Below are 17,278 nucleotides of genomic sequence, written 5' to 3' on the forward strand. Positions count from 1 at the left end.
TAGTCCTGACTTGGCCCTCCTCTCCCACCCACCTCACCCCACCTCTTGCCCCCTTTCCTGCCCACGGACCCACCCCAGATCCTGGTCTTTTCAGGGTAGACCTGGTCCGAGGGGCAGGAACCATAATGTATCCATGTATGACAGAGCGACAGGGAATAATTCTAAAGGACTTCCTCAAGCTGTGGCATAAGTGGAAGCTCACCAGCAAGAGACCAGGGGCTCCTGGTGGTGTTGAGAAGGCCACAGGCCTAGTGTATGGCTCTCCTCCCGGCCATGGCCCCAGGCCCCTCCCTGGGGTGCTTTGCAGGGAGGCCTCCAGGGTGGAGTGGGCTCAGGGCTTCAATCCTCAAGGCAAACGCTTTCTCCACTGACTCCTGCGAACACAGTGCAGGGATACACAGGAAAAATATATCTCTTACATGAATGCAAAATATTAGCTCTGTCCAGAAAGACATCTGTAAGGAAAAAGAATATCAAAATCAGAAATAAAAATATTAACAGCAGGACAGACCTTAATTCATTCAGCTTTGCTCTTACGGGTTTGAATGCATAAGCACTCAGTTTATTACTAATATTTAGAGCTGAAATAATAGAACTTAGAATCGGTTTAATAAAAATACCAGAACTAACCTGTCTGGCAGCCCGCGCTGTGAACAGAGTCACCCTCCAACACGGACCAATTTCTCCCTGATCTCTTGTTAACATTCCACATTCAAGACAGAAGATTTCATGTTCTTTTGGGACCATTCAGAGATTTATGGCACCTATAGAAATGTTCATAAAATCTGAGGCTGTGCGAGGCTTTCGACATCTGTATCATTGTTATCAGAACTATAAAAACCATCACCCTCTTGTCCATGGCCGGTCTTGTCTTTCCAGATAATATAATCCAGAAGAAAGTAAAATTGCCACTGATTATTGCCTCTAGTAGACTGTACTGCCCAGTGCCCATGTGTTGAGAGGATGGCCGTGTCAGATGAGGAAAGGGAGGGAGAGCACAAATCAAACTGTATGTCCTGGAGAACTTCAAGGGGAACTCTGTGACACTGTTTCTAGGGCAACTCATTCTATCTGTCAGAAGGATGCTGCCCTAGGTACATTATTCTCTTCAACCTGGTTCTCTGGCCTCCTTTATGGAGGAGTGGTAGTCTCCAGAGTGTAGACAGAGAAGGGAAGCAGGTGCTCAGACTCCCAGCATCTGGTTTAGATGACCACAATGCGGAGAACACCTGCAGCCTGCTTGTCGGCCAAGTCTGGCCTCCCATTGTATTCGATTGGACTTTCTGCCTTGAGCAAGAAAAAGGCATTGTTTATCAGATTTGCCAAAGGATCTCCGGGGAGGTGGAGAGAGACGGGATAAACAAACCTAAAACAAAATGCAAGTGTAAGCAAAGCACTGGGAGACCTTGATTCTATTTGACTACCCAAGGTAATCTTTCAGCCTGACACAGAGTAAGTAAAGCCAAGGGAGAGAGCCAAGTGTGATCATGGACCAAGACAGTTTCCCAGAGGTTTTTCCAGAGAACTGGTACTGGATAGTCTCATCCAAACTCAGGTCCTTAGGGAGAGCCAGAAATTAAACCACATTCATTAAGGGTCCAGTTTGTGCAAGACTTTGCCATGGGCTTTAAAAGATGACTAGAGACCGCCCTGTCCTAGAAAAAAACTGGCAAAGAAGATGGTCTTACTACTTATGTACGGAACGTTCCATTTGTGCATTTTATATTCTCATATTTTGTAATAATGACGCATTGGGGGAACTGGGTCCCTGCAAATCATACCAAAAACTGGGTTTAGACTCTGTCAAAGGTAAGCAACGCAAACACAACTGACCCAACATTATAATGCAACCTCATGATTGGTATTCTGGAACAAAAATCGGCGAGCGTCTTTCAGAGACTGAGGAAATCGGTTAGGGATGCCACAGATAAAAAGCTGTTTTGTTAGTTAATTCTGAAGCGGTCCCTCTGTTTTCTTTCCTTTGTATAGAGCCCCAACTAGTGGAAGGCTGGAGAACTGCATGCGAAGAGAACCCTTTTGCCTGGGAGACACCCACCAGTCTTTCCCGCAGGTAAAAAGCCCATGGGATCTGATAGACGCGGCTCTTTTTGGAACGTGGAGTAAAGGAAAAGGTGGGGAGGGAGGTGTGAAACTGGTGGATCCCCTGGCTCCTTGCGGTAGGAAGAGTAAACTTGGAGTGATGAAAACGCATTCGATCTTTCGTTTAAAATGAGTCAAGGCACTGGTTAATCTGGAGAAAGAATGTTCCCCCAGTTCAGAATTTGTCTTTCTTGAAGAAGTCTTTTCAAAGAAAGGGGAAGGTGCTCTGGATTGTATACACAGAAAGAAAGGGATCCGGTTTCACAAATGAAATGAGCACGCACTTATAAACGGTGTCACACCAGTTGGGAACAGAATGGGTAAGAATGTGCCCATATTAGGGTCCATGAAACCGCCAGGTAAAGGAGCAAAAGGAAGGGAAGGACTGGGATCTCACTAGTGTAGAATGAAAGAGCAACACCTGGGAAAGAATGACAGATTTTCCTAAAGGAATAGACTCTTTGGGGTTGTGAGATTTTGAGTTTTGTTTGTCTGTTAACTATTTCAAGGAATCTCATCTTTTTGTGGATTTTTAAAGGAATCTTGGCCCCCTTTCCCAAAAAGTACTGATAAAATGCAGGCAGCCTAGAAAGGTTATAAAAATGTAAGATGAATTCATCAATCAGACAAAGTATAGCCTGTGTGCCCCAAGGGTTCACAGACATGCTCGGGATTTCATGGAACTCCTTCATAAGACTCGCAACTTCTGTGTGTGTGTGTGTGTGTGTGTGTGTGTGCACGCGCGCGCACATTTTTTCTAAATTCTGTAACTTTTACCGATTCTCAAAGGCATTTACAACCTGAAGGAAGAATAAGAAACATCACCATACAGGAATCTGCACATAGACAAAAAACAGTCACGTTTTAACGGATGTCTGTCAGAGTGATCTCAGACTTCATAAAATTTTGTTCTTAGAGAAACCACGTAGAGATACCAAAATATTTCAGTGTATCACAAAGCGGTTCGGCCTTTTTGTCTTTCATGCAGTGATTCTGTGGACAGAAAGTCACGAGAAGGTTCCTGTTGTGTTTGTGCTATGGCATCGGGGGTATCTTCCTCAAACCTCAGCATAATGCATGCGCTGTCTTTGAGCAATTTCTGCACTGATTGATGTCCATTAACCAGCCTTCTTCAGTATGCACTAAACAACATGGTTTGTGCTCAAAAATCCAAAAGCAGTAACAATCTTTTTTTTTTTTCAGTAGATTTAAGAGTGGAAAATGGAGGCAAAAAAAAAAAAAAAAGTTTAACTTTAGGATTTGAAGGCTTACTGAGCACATTGCATTGTTCTCAAAATTAAATCAAGAAATAAGAATTTTAGGGACACCTGGGTAACTCAGTTTATGATCCCAGGGCCCTGGGATGGAGCCCCACATCCAGGCGCCCTGCCCGCCAGGAAGCCTGCTTCTCCCTCTCCCTCTGCCCCTGCTTGTGTACCCTCTCTCACTGTGTGTCTCTCTCTGTCAAATAAATAAATAAAACCTTTTTAAAAAAAAAATGGGAATTTTGTACCACTTGCTTTATGTCTGTGGTGGTTATTAAATAAACGCTCCAGCCTTTCATGTCGTTTGAAAAGAGGTTTGTTTAAATACTACTTATTTGAAGATCATTAAGTGTCTAGAGTTCAAGGATAAGAAGAGTGATAACACCACAGTGATGCTATCCAACTTCTTTTATGGCATTGGCTTTCCCATAGATTTTATTTAACAAATGACTTAGTTGTGAAGAACAGTTGTTATGTTAATCTATCTGTCCTAGCCTTCACCTCCCAACCAGTGGGTTTATTGTACCAAGGGAGTTTCAGGGATAACTAAAGAGCACACATCATCCATAAGTAATCTCCTCTGTCAGTTGGCTTGTAGTCCTACGTCACTCAGATTTTCCTTCTGAGCTATCAAGGTGTACCATCTGTTCCCCCCACCTCAGGTAGGCATACCATGTTTATAAAATTTACAAAAAGGAAAATAAATAGCTAATCTAAGAAATAATACAAAACTTGCCTGCATTTTTTTTTCTTGCTCTCTGTGGCTTCTGAGACTGTACTAAACTCACATATTTGATACAAGTGTTCATGTCCTAATTGGAACAATTAGGCAGAGGTCTTCAGGAAAAAGTTTTCAAAAATTGAGGTTTGGTGGGTTTTTTTTTTTAACTCCCTTACCCCCTGGCCAAGATCATTTTAAAAGTTTATTTTAACCACAAACTCTTCAACCAGACGAAAATGAAAGTAGGCCACTTAGAGGTTTACGTCCAAACTAAAGCAAAATGTCTTAAGCTAATCAACCATTGGGAGTTCACTGCCTACTAAACGCAATTACTTTGAAATTAAGAAGGAAGTATTTTAAATATTACATCTGAATTTGTAATTTTTCTCATGCAGGATATACAGAGTCTAGTACTTTTTTCCCTTCCCCTTAGGACTAAACTGACCTTCCTGCCTGAGCAGTGAAACCCCAGACTTGGACTAGAGCCAGCCGCCTTTCAGCACGTCCTTAAGAACTGTTGGAGGTGCTGTTTAAATGTAAATTTTCCAGCTCCCCACCAGACAGATAGGCAAAGCTAAAGCAGTCAGGGCACGTTTAACACATCCAATTTCCAAAAGGAAGAAAAGGGGGAAAGCTTTCAAAAATATGTGTATCAAAGTGAAAGTTATTGAAAATGAGGCCATTCATCCGACTTAGAATGTCACAGAGTCAGGCATCCATAGACCTAAAAAGACATCCTAGATAAAAGCAAATCTGCAGGGCAATTTAAAGGGTGAGCAATCCCTCAAATAAAGAGGTTTTTCATGCTTCCTCGAGAAGGCAAGCAGCCCAGGAATAAAAGGAGGCCACTTATGTTCCCTATGTCCTAATGAGTAAGGATTTCTTCAGACATTATCAAGGTCCAGTGTGGAACCTGGACCAATAAGAATTATAATGTACATGCATGCAAAAAAAAAAAAAAAAAAAAGGAAGGAGGTAAGAAAGAAAAGAGAGAGAGAGAGAAAGATAAATAAAGAAAAGACAGAGGAAGAGAAAGGAAAAAAGGGGGGATCTGTATTTCTATTTGGTTGATACTCACATTTTAAGCCAATATTGGTTGAGATATGCAGGTGAAATGGACAAGGTCATCTCCTGAGAAGGGTTTTGGAGGCGAGCCCTACCACCACCAGAGAGAATGTTGAGCTGCACTTAAGCTAGCAGGTCTAGGCTTCATTAAATACTTTCATCTCCCCTCTATTGTAACCTGTGATGTCAGTTGAATGTCGAACAATGTAATAAGGCAGAAGCAGCCAAGTAAGTTGAGATTTCCCCCTCATTTCACAAAATTGTATCAACATGTACAAAAACACAAGCATATGAGCGCATGTACACAGTCGATTCTCAATTGCCTGTAATTATGTTCCACCTCCACTGACACTGCAAATTAATTTCTAATTGATTTTAGAATGCATTTCAAATGACTGTACCTTCTGGTATGCATTTAGCTTGATCTCATATTACTATTTTAGCACAGACTGCAATCAGAATCAGGGAGCTGAGTGATAATGAATGATAAGGACTGAGGAAGTTGCCGGAGACATTGAAAGTAACCCCTTCAATTTATAAGATAGATAATCAATCCTGAAGCAGGAGACCAAGCAAACATCTTTTCATTGTCTTCTTTACCCTTAATTAATTCTTTCCTAATGACTATTTAACCCTGTATGCATTTTCAAATACCTTTCCACTGTGGTGGGGTTGTTGTTTTTTCATTAATTTCCACAATGACGAAATGTGCCAAGTAAAATATTAATTGTTAATTTCTTTGTGGCAAAAGTAGACACCTTGGGAGTATTCCTATATTGATGACTTTTCCTACTGATAAACCAGGGTCGAGTTGTTGATAATTTTTAAAACTGTCAGTATATGACTTTTCATATATTTACAAGTTTTCTTGGGACTTTACTTCAAAGAAAAATATAATCAGATCACATACAAAACAGAATATACAGACGTATCAATGCCACTTTTTTCCCATGTATTTTAAACATATACCCATATTTTATTAGAATTAATAAGGTAATTTACATCTCCTCTCTTGCTACTTGTGCGAATTTTTGAAAGAAAATAAAAGTTGACTCTGGACAAGTCTCTTGACTTTGAGAATTCTGAGTTTTAGCCTTTTGGTCAGTAGATAACTTTTAGCAAATCAATTCAAAGATCCAAAGAAAATACAGAATTGGTTGCAACAAGTTATCAACGAAAGTACAAGTATAGAAGGGCAAGTTGCATTTCCATAAATAAATTTATGCCGGTCTTGGTAAATCTCTGTGTCCAGCCCACAAGAGACAGAAATGTAAATTATGGTTTGTTAAAGCCAAGTTTCCAATTCTAGAAATTTGGCCACCTGTTCTATACTCTTTATATCACTTTTTGAAGAAATATTTTGTTATTATCTAGACCTCAGGTTATGTTTTTTAAATTTAAATTTTTATTGATGTATTTTCTCAATCTACTTGGGAAGGATACAAAAATGGTAATATTGGTATCAATAAAAAATAATGTGAACACTTGAAAGGAAAGAGTGGAAGAGAAGAAGGAAGCTATTTCATGTCCATAGCCATATTATTGTCATCGTTAAAGTGGAGTTATAGGGAAAGTAAGAGAGAAAAGAATGCCCTGCATATGTATCCACTCATACTAATTTCAAAAACATGCCAAATTTCAACTTTAAATTTCATGCTCTTTATTATTTTGAATCCATCTAAAATTGTTTCTTACTGAGGTTTTTGGACTAGGCACAGGTAATTTTGAGTAGTTGCAGACAACTGTCTAATATGAAATTTTTGGCCATTAGCATAGTTATAATGTAACTTCTCTTAATTTTCAACAAAATATAGTTTGATACTTTTCCTGCAACCATAAAACAAGGCTCTATGTCTATCGTCTGTTGTGATGTGGGGGATTCTTTAAAATGATTTTTTTATTACTAAAATCTTTCTCACACATTGAGAACGTTAAAGTATGTATTGCGCTAAAATTTGTCTTAAATAAGCCGTCTCGTTTTTTTTTCCATGCCATATATCATAACTTGAATAGAATTTAGATAAGACAATAGTCATTAGAACTCCACTCCATATTCTTTCAAATAATATTGACAAGACATTTTCTTGGGGGACTGAACAAGAGGGCCTTTTGTTATTTAACTATTTCTCCTTCAATTTCCGAAGACCAAAAAAAAAAAAAAAGTTGTTACTTAATATCAATTTTTCCTATGAGAGCTGGTAAACCACTGCAAAGCCACTGTGCCTACAATTTCCATAGTTATTGCCTCTGCCTGCCCTGAAAAGTTACCAAAAATGAGATGCCCTAAAACAACAGAAATGTATTGTCTTACAGTGCTGGAAGCTGAAATCAAGGTGTCATCTCTGTCACGCTCTCTGACAGCTCCAAGGGAGAATCCTTCCTTATCTCTTCTAGCTTCCGGCACTTGCCAGCATTGGTGGCACCCTTCAATTGGTAGATGCTTCAGCCCACTCACATGGCCATCCTCTCTCCAGGTATCTTCACAGAGGCTTTCCTTGTGATTGTCACATGTCCAAATTTTCCCTTTTCGTGAGGACACTAGTCCTGTTGAGTTAGGGCCTACCCTAATGACTTCACTTTAACTCGATGGGCTCTGTAAAGACCCTCTTTCCAAATTCACATTCTAAGGTGCTAAAGGTTAAAACTCACACACACACACACACACACACACACGTGTGTGTGTGTGTGTGTGTGTGTGTGTGAGGGAGGGAGGAGAACAAATCAACCCATAGTGGTTAGTACATCTTAGCTCAGACAACTAACTTCTTGGTTTTTGTTTCATTTTGGTTTTTGTCCTAGAAAGAGAGCGCCTCATCATGTTACAGATAAAAATAGAATCCATTTATAAAGATTAAGGCAGGAGAAAGAACCTGGAAGTTGAAATTAAAAACTGTGAAATTTCCTTGAAAAAGTTAATTGTGTTATGTTGCACTATATGAAATAATCACTGAAAAATTCAACCACTTTTTAGCCTATGAAAATGCCAAGTTCTTATGTTCCAAATTAAGAAATTAGTAGAATGAAAAGAGAATAAAGAAGTATCAAAGAAACTAGGGAACAATGGGAAAATAGGAGCTAGGCACAAAGAGAAAATAAAATTCTAAATAAGACAATTTCCTCATTAACATTATTTTAATTTTCAGATTTTGTTAACAATATATACCAACCAACATCTAAAAGAATTTGTTATCACAGCACAGTTATGCTGTCTCTGGTTCTTATTCATTTGTTTTTGGGGGTTTTTTTCTTTGTTTGTTTTCTGTTTTTTAAGATTTTTATCTCTTTATTCGTCAGGGAGAGAGAGCACAAGCAGGTGGAGCAGCAGGCGGAGGGAGAGGGAGGAACAGACTTCCTGCTGAGCAGGGAGCCTGATGTGAGATTTGATCCAGGACCCTGGGACCACGACCTCAACCAAAAGCAGACGCTTACCCAACTGAGCCACCAGGCAGCCCTCAGTTGTTCTTTAAACAATCCTATCTACTAAAAATTTTTTTAATCTAAGAAACCTACTTATTTAAAAAAAAAACAGTATTTTAACAATACAATAGATTTGTTTGACAGAGTCATTGTTAATCCTCTTTCGAAGGAAGATAAAATAAACTGTCAACTGAAGATAGATTTAAAAGTTCAAAATTTCAGATCCTTCTAAAGATATGCAAAAATTCATCTCTATTGCTAAAAGCAAATCTAATATTCAATAGGAAACAATAATTAGGAAAACAGTTGAAAATTATGTATAGCTGCATTCTAAAAACTCACCATGGGTCTCATTATGTTAATCCTGAGGGGAATACCCACAGGTAGATACAAATGTATTTTTACTTTCTCCCTACTTGAATTTTGCAGCTGTTGTGCATTAAATACTGCAATATCCAATCCAATATACCTGATGAAGAAAAGAGACCAGCTCCACCAAACAGGATCAAACATTTAAGACATATTCCCACAGTGGGGTGCCTGGGTGGCTCTGTGGGTTAAGCCTCTGCCTTCAACTCAGGTCATGACTTGGGGGTCCTGGGATCAAGCCCCACATCCCTCTCTCTGCTCAGTGAGGAGCCTGTTTCCCCCTCTCTGTGCCTACAGCTCTGCTTGCTTGTGATCTCTGTCTGTCAAATAAATAAATAAAATCTTTAAAAAAAATTTTCCCACAGAGGCTAATTATGTGCTTACATATGAGTTCTTTTTTAAAAAAAGATTTTCAGGAATAAATAGATGGTTTTTATATTTTTAGCTATGCTAACAATAGCAAAGTTCTCACTTCCCTGATTTCTTAGAGTCCTAGAAAGTGCTTAAATTTAAGGACTTGGCACTCAGTACAACTACCGTACTTTTATAGACACCACTAAACCCCTGGATTTGGACACTCTCTGAACTCTCGGTATCCTTATAATGTTATCATTGTAACACACTATCCCTCTGGCTGAAAGTCACCAAAGCCCAACTCAAAAGCGACCAAAGCAAAAAGGGAATTTAGTGGTTTCTGTAACTAAACTGCTAGAAAAGACTCAGGATTCGAACAAAGTCACCGGGAATCAGTTTTTTCCTCACTAGACTCCACTTCTCTGTCTGGGCTCCATTCTTAGGTCACACCTGGACACAAAGGACTGACGGGACTCCAGGACCCTGTTCTTCCCAAAGGAGTGAATATATTTGTCCCAGCCTTCCCGGCAGAAGTGCAACATTTACTCTGATTGGTCCGTCTTAGGCCACGTGTTTGCCCCTGAACCAATGACTTTGACCACAGGAATAAAATTTAAATCTGGCTAATGCACTGTACCCTTAGGACCCTGCCACAAAATTAAGGAAGGAGTGGCACGGTTCTAAACCAGAAAATGTAGTGCTGGGTGAAAAGGAGTGGGGCAAGGTGAGCTAAGGTTATTGATTTTTTTGAAACATTAACCAAATGGATAGAAATTATAGGAATCGCTATCAGAAAGAGAAATGATGTTCAAATCAGTTTGGTTCTTTGAACCTAAATGATATTTTTAGCTTACTTTTGATTGTGAAGATGATAAATTCCCTCAACACTGAAACGTGCTCTTCAGCGAATCGTAAAGATCTCACTCTCAAACTGCTTTGGGGCGGTTGCGTACACACAGTTCCATCATATCACAGATACCCTTCAAATGCATAATCTGGACAGACTTCAAGCAGCTTTAGACTACATTGAAGGAGATTTCTTGTGTAGCCAGCACCTGAGAAACGTCCAAAAATGAGACTATTGAGGCAAAGGTCCATGGATTAGGTTCAACACCTTGAATTACATGGGAAATGAACAGGAGTTGGGGGCAGCTGACGGAACACAGGTGTGGCATGTCCAGAGAAGCTCACATTCTTGAGTCGACAGGCAGCCATATTCTATTCAAGCCCCATTCCCCGGGTGGTCCAGCTAACAAAGCTTCCTGTCATAAAGCTATCGCTCAGTACAAGGCAAGTGTATTGTGAATGCCAGGTTCAAAACAGTTCATTGAAAACCTCTTGGTTAGGTAATTAAAGCAGGCCAAGCTTTGGGAAATCCTCCAGGAGGGAGCTCATTTTGAGAACAGCTTTCCAATTCACATGTTTCCTAAGCTAAGGGTAAGCTTAGTTCAGATGAATAACACAAGCACGGGTACACACACAGACACACACACCATGAAGCGTAGGATTAAAAAGTAGAATTGAGGTCAGGGCAAGACCACAGCAGAAGTGAATTGGCTTCAAGAAAACTAGATATTTGGTCTCCCAAACCATCTGTTTATAGGATTGTTTTTTGCTTGATCGCCCCCCTACTTGCCATGTCCAGATTCAATCTATATTAGAAAGATTGCAGGTGAAGTTGCCAGCCTACCAGCCACACAGCTCACCTTTTTTTCTTCTTTGGGCAAACACCAAAAACAACTTATATGTGGTTCAAATGAATGAAAGGTAAGTAGAAGTCTATGTCCTGCAGGGCTGAAAACAAAACAAAACAAAATAAAATGTAGTCGTTGTTCCTCCACAATGCACATACATCTACCATCGGTCCAACACACTGTCCTTTGCCTTAAGTCAGGTGATCAGAAGGGATCATTTTTCAAGTTCCTTTCCAATTTTATTATTTGATGTGTTTGTCAAGTGAGTTTTACTTTCCTCGGTTTGTAGAAATTGCCTTCATGGTACTTGTATCAGTCTTTTGTCATTCTGCTATAACAGAGTACCACACACTTAGTGGCTTAAGACAACATGAATTTGTTCTCTTAGAGTTCTGGAGGTCAGAAGTATAAAATAATTTTACTAGCCCAAAGTTAAGATGTTGGGGGTACTGGTGCTTTCTGGAGGCTCTGAAGGAAAAATCTCTTTCCTTCCTTGCTTTTTCAGCTTCTTGTGACCACCTACATTGGTTGGTTCATGTCCCCATTCTCCATCTTCAAAGTACATCACTTTCTCCTCTGGCTCTGACTTGTCCTGCATCCCTCTTATAAGGAGGACTATGATTACAGTGGGCCCACCTGGATAACCCACAATTATCCCCTAAATGAAGTGTTAATATAATCATATCTGCAAAGTTCTTTTTGCCATGTAAGTCAACATTCACAGGTTCCAGGGATTAGGACATGGACATATTCAGAGTGCCACCATTCTGCCTGCCACTGTTCTTCAGAAAGCTGGGTTCATGTCATTCTATGACATGTTCTATGCTTTCAATCTTTAGGACGGCCTGCATGTACTAAATACTGCTGGGAATTGTAATATCTTTAAGATAATATGGCATAGTTTATGCCCTTGAAGAGCTCTAATCAAGTTGAGGAGACATACTCATCAGCCATTTAGAGATGTATTTTTTTAAGATTTTATTTATTTATTTATTTACTTACTTACTTACTGAGAGGGAGTGTATAGGCAAGGAGCAGAGGGAGAGGGACAAGCAAACTTGGAGCTGAGCATGGAGTCCAATGAGGGACTCCAGCTCAAGACACTGAAATCATGACCTGAGTTAAAATCAAGAGTCAGTTGCTCATCGGACCGAGTCACCCAGATGCCCCATGAGATGTGTTAATAATAAGTGGGAGTGATACACAATGTGATTGAGCACGCACTGTATGTTGGATGCTGTGTAAGATGCTGGATATGAAAAGATGAATGAATTATCGTCTCTACCCTCAACCCCCAGAGTAGAGAGACCGGCAGAAGAGAAAAGTCTATATTTACAGAGAAAGACTGCAGTTTTACACCCACAAATTTTCTTATAGGTTGGCTTAGTATGATGGACAAAAACAATGGATTGGCATAGTCCCAGAATGTAGGCTTTTCCAGTGACTTTGCAGAAAGTAGCTGTATATCCTTCGAAAGATCAGTTTGCCTGTCTGATTTGCTCTGGGGTTTAGCAACTTGCTGGTTTTGTTAGACTGTGAATTTTCTGAATACCTTTCAGAATTTTGATGAAAAACTATTGTCAGGCCCAAATTGATGGGAAACACAACCCTAGAAATGGAGAAGCTAAAAGAAAAGATTCCAGATTATTCCAAAACTAAGAATAAAAAAATAAAGGAAGACAACAGGAATTGTTACGGAGACACTGAGGTAGTAAAGAACAGGGCAGATTCATAAAGATTGAGCATTGCCTGTCCACCCATGATAGAACTTGCTTTTCTGGAATGACCAGTGTATGTCCAGTTTGGCTTTGCTTGGCTATGGCCATAAGGCACAGACTTAACTCTATAAACTTAGCACTCCTGCTTGTTGACATAGCTAAAGCATTTAAGAGGCTATTTGTTCCCTGGGGATCAAAGTTAACTCCTGCCTGAAAGCTGGGACTTCCTGGCATGGGGCACAAAGTTTTCTGGCTAAAGCCTGAATATTCCTGATTATTGACAAGAAAAATATTTTCATTCACGCATTTAAATTTATTTTTAAAACAATCTCCTAACAGTGGAGGGGGGAGGGCTGTGAAAAAATTTATCTTGATCTATTTTGATGTGAAAAGGAATCTCTGTATGCAGTGCTTATTCTATAGTGTAACGTGGTTCACTTTCCAATAGCCTAACTTTAAAATGTACCCAGGGCCCTTTTGACTCTGAGTTGGGGGTGAATATCAATGGAAAAAAGAGGCCCTGAAAGTAAAAAGGAAAATCCTTTCTTACAAACAGCCTGAGGCTTTCCCCCTGGAGGGAAAGGCAAAGCTGGACCCTTCGAGTCTTACATTCTGAGTTTTGAAAAGCTGCTGTTGTTGGTGGGTAGCATTAATGTGCTTCTGGAGAAAAATAAACAGCTTTCCACTGAGCTGTTGGTATTTATGGAAAAGGTGAAGTGGGATTCCTTTTAGCCTCCAGAGTGAAAGGATAAAAAAAAAAAAAAATGTGTGCATTTGAAGGAAATGGTATCATTTATAAATGATGTGCTCAGGAAGTTTCTGAGGCGGCCAACAGAACTGGTGTGTCAGCTCACAGATTTTATTTTTACCACAGTCGTAGAAATTAAGAAAGTACAGATTTTACTGGAAAAATAAATAAAAATTAAATGGCTGTGGCTGACCTGGGAGCACCGTCTTTCCCTATTCATCTCCTGGGAACAGGCTATAGGCATTTGGTGAGGTACAAACACAAAGCTGCACAGTTTCTAGTGTGAAGAAATGTGGAATAAATCCGTGGGTAGTTTGTTGGTTTCCTCCAATGACGATTGCAAACCTGGAACTGACAAACCTGAAACACAAGGCCATTTTTTGTTCCAGTAGAGTTGGGGTCTGTTTAAAAGCACTGCCTTGGAGTACAATAAATTCCCCTACTTTCCCTAATGGATTTATTCTCTTAAGTTCTTTATGTAAGAAACGCTCTGCCATTTGAACCAATGACATGAAACTGTTGAAAAGAAGATTTATTCACTTCACAGGTTAATTCATGAAAGTGTGGGTCTAATTGTTGCATTTGGCAAGAGGAACTACAACATTTGAACAGTGCTACTCATTTCCTTTTTAACAGCGGCTTGAAATAGATTTATATTTTGCAGCTCCACTTTTCATTTCATGGGATTTACACCCTGTTCCTAGAGCAATCAACAGCCTGTGATTGATGGCGATACCAATTAATTCAAGTGGTCTTTTCCCACGAGTTTATAGAATTTGCCATTACTGCTCACACAATTTACTTTTATGCTTCAGACTTTTCTCCATCTTTTCTTCCGTAGACTTATCCTGAGGTGTTTCTAGGACTAAGCACCTACATGTAGAACTCCTGGCTAACATTAGATAGTTCATAAAATTGACATTGCCTGCTTATGTATGCTAAAAAGATATTCTATGTCAATATTCCTATATGCAACTATCTTAAAATTCCTAGAGACACATAAAGGTTTTAAATGGGCACCATTTAGGGGCGCCTGGGTGGCTTAGTGGGTTAAGCCTCTGCCTTTAGCTCAGGTCATGATCCTAGGGTCCTGGGATGGAGCCCCACATCGGGCTCTCTACTCAGTGAGGAGCCTGCTTCCCCCTCTCTCTTTCTACCTGCCTCTCTGCCTACTTGTGATCTCTGCCTGTCAAATAAGTAAATAAAATCTTTAAAAATAAATAAATAGATAGATAGATAGATAAATAAATAGGCACCTTTTAGAATTTCTGTCCTAGATGACAAAGTTCTGTCTACATCAACAAATACTTACTGGTATGTAAGTGCCATGAGACCGTTCACATGTTTATAGTGATTTTTACCATTTGCAGAGCACTTTTTTTTTTTATCCATTGTGTCATTTGATTCTAACAACAACCCCAGGAATTGGAAAGCGCAATATTATTATCCCCATTCTATCCATGGAAAAAGATAGAGGTTAAATGTCTTGCCAAAGATTGCACAACTAATTACCAGCAGAACCAGATCTTCTGGCTTCCAGGACAGAGCCCTCCCACTCCACCGGGGGGTACAGATTCTATCCTGAGGAACCTCCATTGAGACCACGTAAAACTTTCCATTGCAGGGGAGCAAAACTGCAGATGTGCCACACCCCAGTCTGAATTCCCTCAGAAAGAACAAGTGTCTTGCTTTTAGCTGTTTTATATGTTGAGAAACTGGATACATTTTTATTTGAGCAAGATTTATGGCAAGAGAAAGAAAGAAGAAAGTGGAAAACCACTGCAGTTGCCCTGTGTACAACACCACCTTAACATGATTAGAAAATACTGGCACAGTGAAAATGTTAGTTCAGTCATGTTTCTCTAGTACCAGTAGCTGACTTAATCAATTTCAGAGACAAAGGCCAATTATAACAACAACAACAAAAAAAATCATAGGTGTCATTCTTAAAACATTAAAAACCTGGTTATCTGTTAAGAGCATATTAGAGGATACCTGGGTGGTTGAGTCGGTTAAGTGTCTGACTTTGGTTCAGGTCATGATCTCAGGGTCTTGGGATCAAGTTCCATGATCGATCAGCGAGGAGTCTGCATCTCCAACGCCCTCTGCCCTCCTCCCACCTGTGTGTGTCTATGCGGCTGTGTGTGAGTGTGGGAGTGTGTATGCATGCATGCATGTGCATCTTTTAAAAATCTCATAATTTTTACACTATAAGTGGACCTTCCAAACACCTGTCAATTAATAATAGCAAAATAGTTATTTAGATGAATACAGAGATCTGGCAATAGATGTGAGTCATATTGGCTTAAGGGAAGGAGAACATGGTAGACCTTCACTGTTGTCTTCTTCAGGGTACCATGCTGGCCATTTATCACCCAGGCCAGTGTTGTGTCTCTTCAAAAGGTTGTCAATATCCTAGAGCCGTTGAATAGTTTGCCTTTCTTTCTCCAAGAGAAATTTTCTGTGATGCACATTAAATCAGTGGGTCAATTAGATTTAAAGGGATAATACATATGCGGGGTCCTGTCTAGTCATGAAGGAGGAAAGATATGAGTCTGGGGCTGCTGGTGGTCCTCTGCCTCACACAGGCAGAGAGAGTCTCTTCAGGAAGAGAGAATGAAGCCTGAGCAAAGACAGCCTAGCCTGATGGTTTCCTCCCCCCCAGTTCCTGTTTCTAATGTTCCCAGAGCAGCCCTGGCTTCTGTAGACCTTCCCATTATTTTGTGATTCTTCTAATAAAAGCCTTCTTTTATCCCCAACTCGTTTAAGTTGGTTTCCCATCAGCTGTGCCAAAGAAAAAGCCTTGACCGACACAGCAGTGGTTCAGAGTGGTGGAAAGGGCTAAGAGCTTAAAACAAACAGCTCTGCTCTTGCATCACAACTACCCCAACCATGCAAACTCAGGCATTATTGACGGCCTCAAAGCTTCAGTTTCTTCTATGTTACGTGCTAATATTAATACTACTTCTGTCATGGAGTAATGGTGATGACTCAGTGGAAGTATGTGTATGAAAGTACCCAGCCATTCTTCCCTAGTGCAATCGTCAATAGTTAGGAATGTTTCCAAGCCCCCAATATATTATCCATTCATTCCCTCATTCATTCATTCGTTCATTCATTCAACACTTATGTATTAGTCAGATGCCAACTATTGGCCTAGCATTATACCTAGCAGCAAGGTAAGAATGTTAGAAAAGAGGAAGAAGAAGGAGGAGGAGAAAAAGAAAAAAATGTAGGGTTTTTTATTTCAAGAAGTTTGTGGTTCAGTTGGAGAAACATGCAAATTATGGGGTAGATTGGTGTCACAAAAGCTTTGGGCATAAGGAGTGACATCAACATGATGACCTAGATTGTTCCTGACTTCATTCCTCCTCATAAGAACAACTAACAACCATTCAAGAATGAGACACCACTGAGAGAATCCTACAACACAAGGGCAAGGCTGAAGCACCCCACAGCACCACAGTGACAAAGACTGCATTAGAAGGGTAGGAGAAGCAGCCCTATGCTGACTGCGGTTGTCCCTTCTCCGGGCCAGCAGGCATATTCAGAAAGGTCTCCCCTGAGCCTCTGGCTTCTCCATGGGAAAAGAGGATCCCGAAGAGACCACTGGCACTGTCAAAACATTGTGGGTTGCTTCACCAGAGCCTCCACTTTGCTCTTGTCCTACAGGAATTAATGGGGTTCTGTGGGCTTCAGCCACTGGGGGTGTGACTATGATGGGGAAGGAGACAGGGGTTTGCAACAACCAGAATATGAATCTTGGCAGACCATGCTCATACCTGCAGTGCCCAAGGAGTACCCCAACCAGCATCTTTGCTTATCTA

General features: G+C 40.2%; 1 long non-coding RNA gene across 2 annotated transcripts in view; it reads left to right on the top strand.

The window, feature by feature from the left end:
• Positions 1-17,278, top strand: part of LOC123392129 — a 320,886-nt gene that overhangs the window by 288,265 nt on the left and 15,343 nt on the right. Inside the window, exons 5-6 of one of the 2 annotated variants that reach the window (XR_006606843.1) lie at positions 1,990-2,071; positions 2,890-3,476. This is a non-coding gene — a long non-coding RNA (uncharacterized LOC123392129). Of the gene's footprint in view, positions 1-1,989; positions 2,072-2,889; positions 3,477-17,278 lie in introns of those variants that run through there. The other variant, XR_006606842.1, reaches the window with a different exon arrangement.

Source organism: Mustela putorius, unplaced genomic scaffold (genome assembly GCF_011764305.1).
Source record: "Mustela putorius furo isolate JIRA1106 unplaced genomic scaffold, ASM1176430v1.1 tig00000450_pilon_pilon_pilon, whole genome shotgun sequence".
Taxonomy (NCBI): domain Eukaryota; kingdom Metazoa; phylum Chordata; class Mammalia; order Carnivora; family Mustelidae; genus Mustela; species Mustela putorius.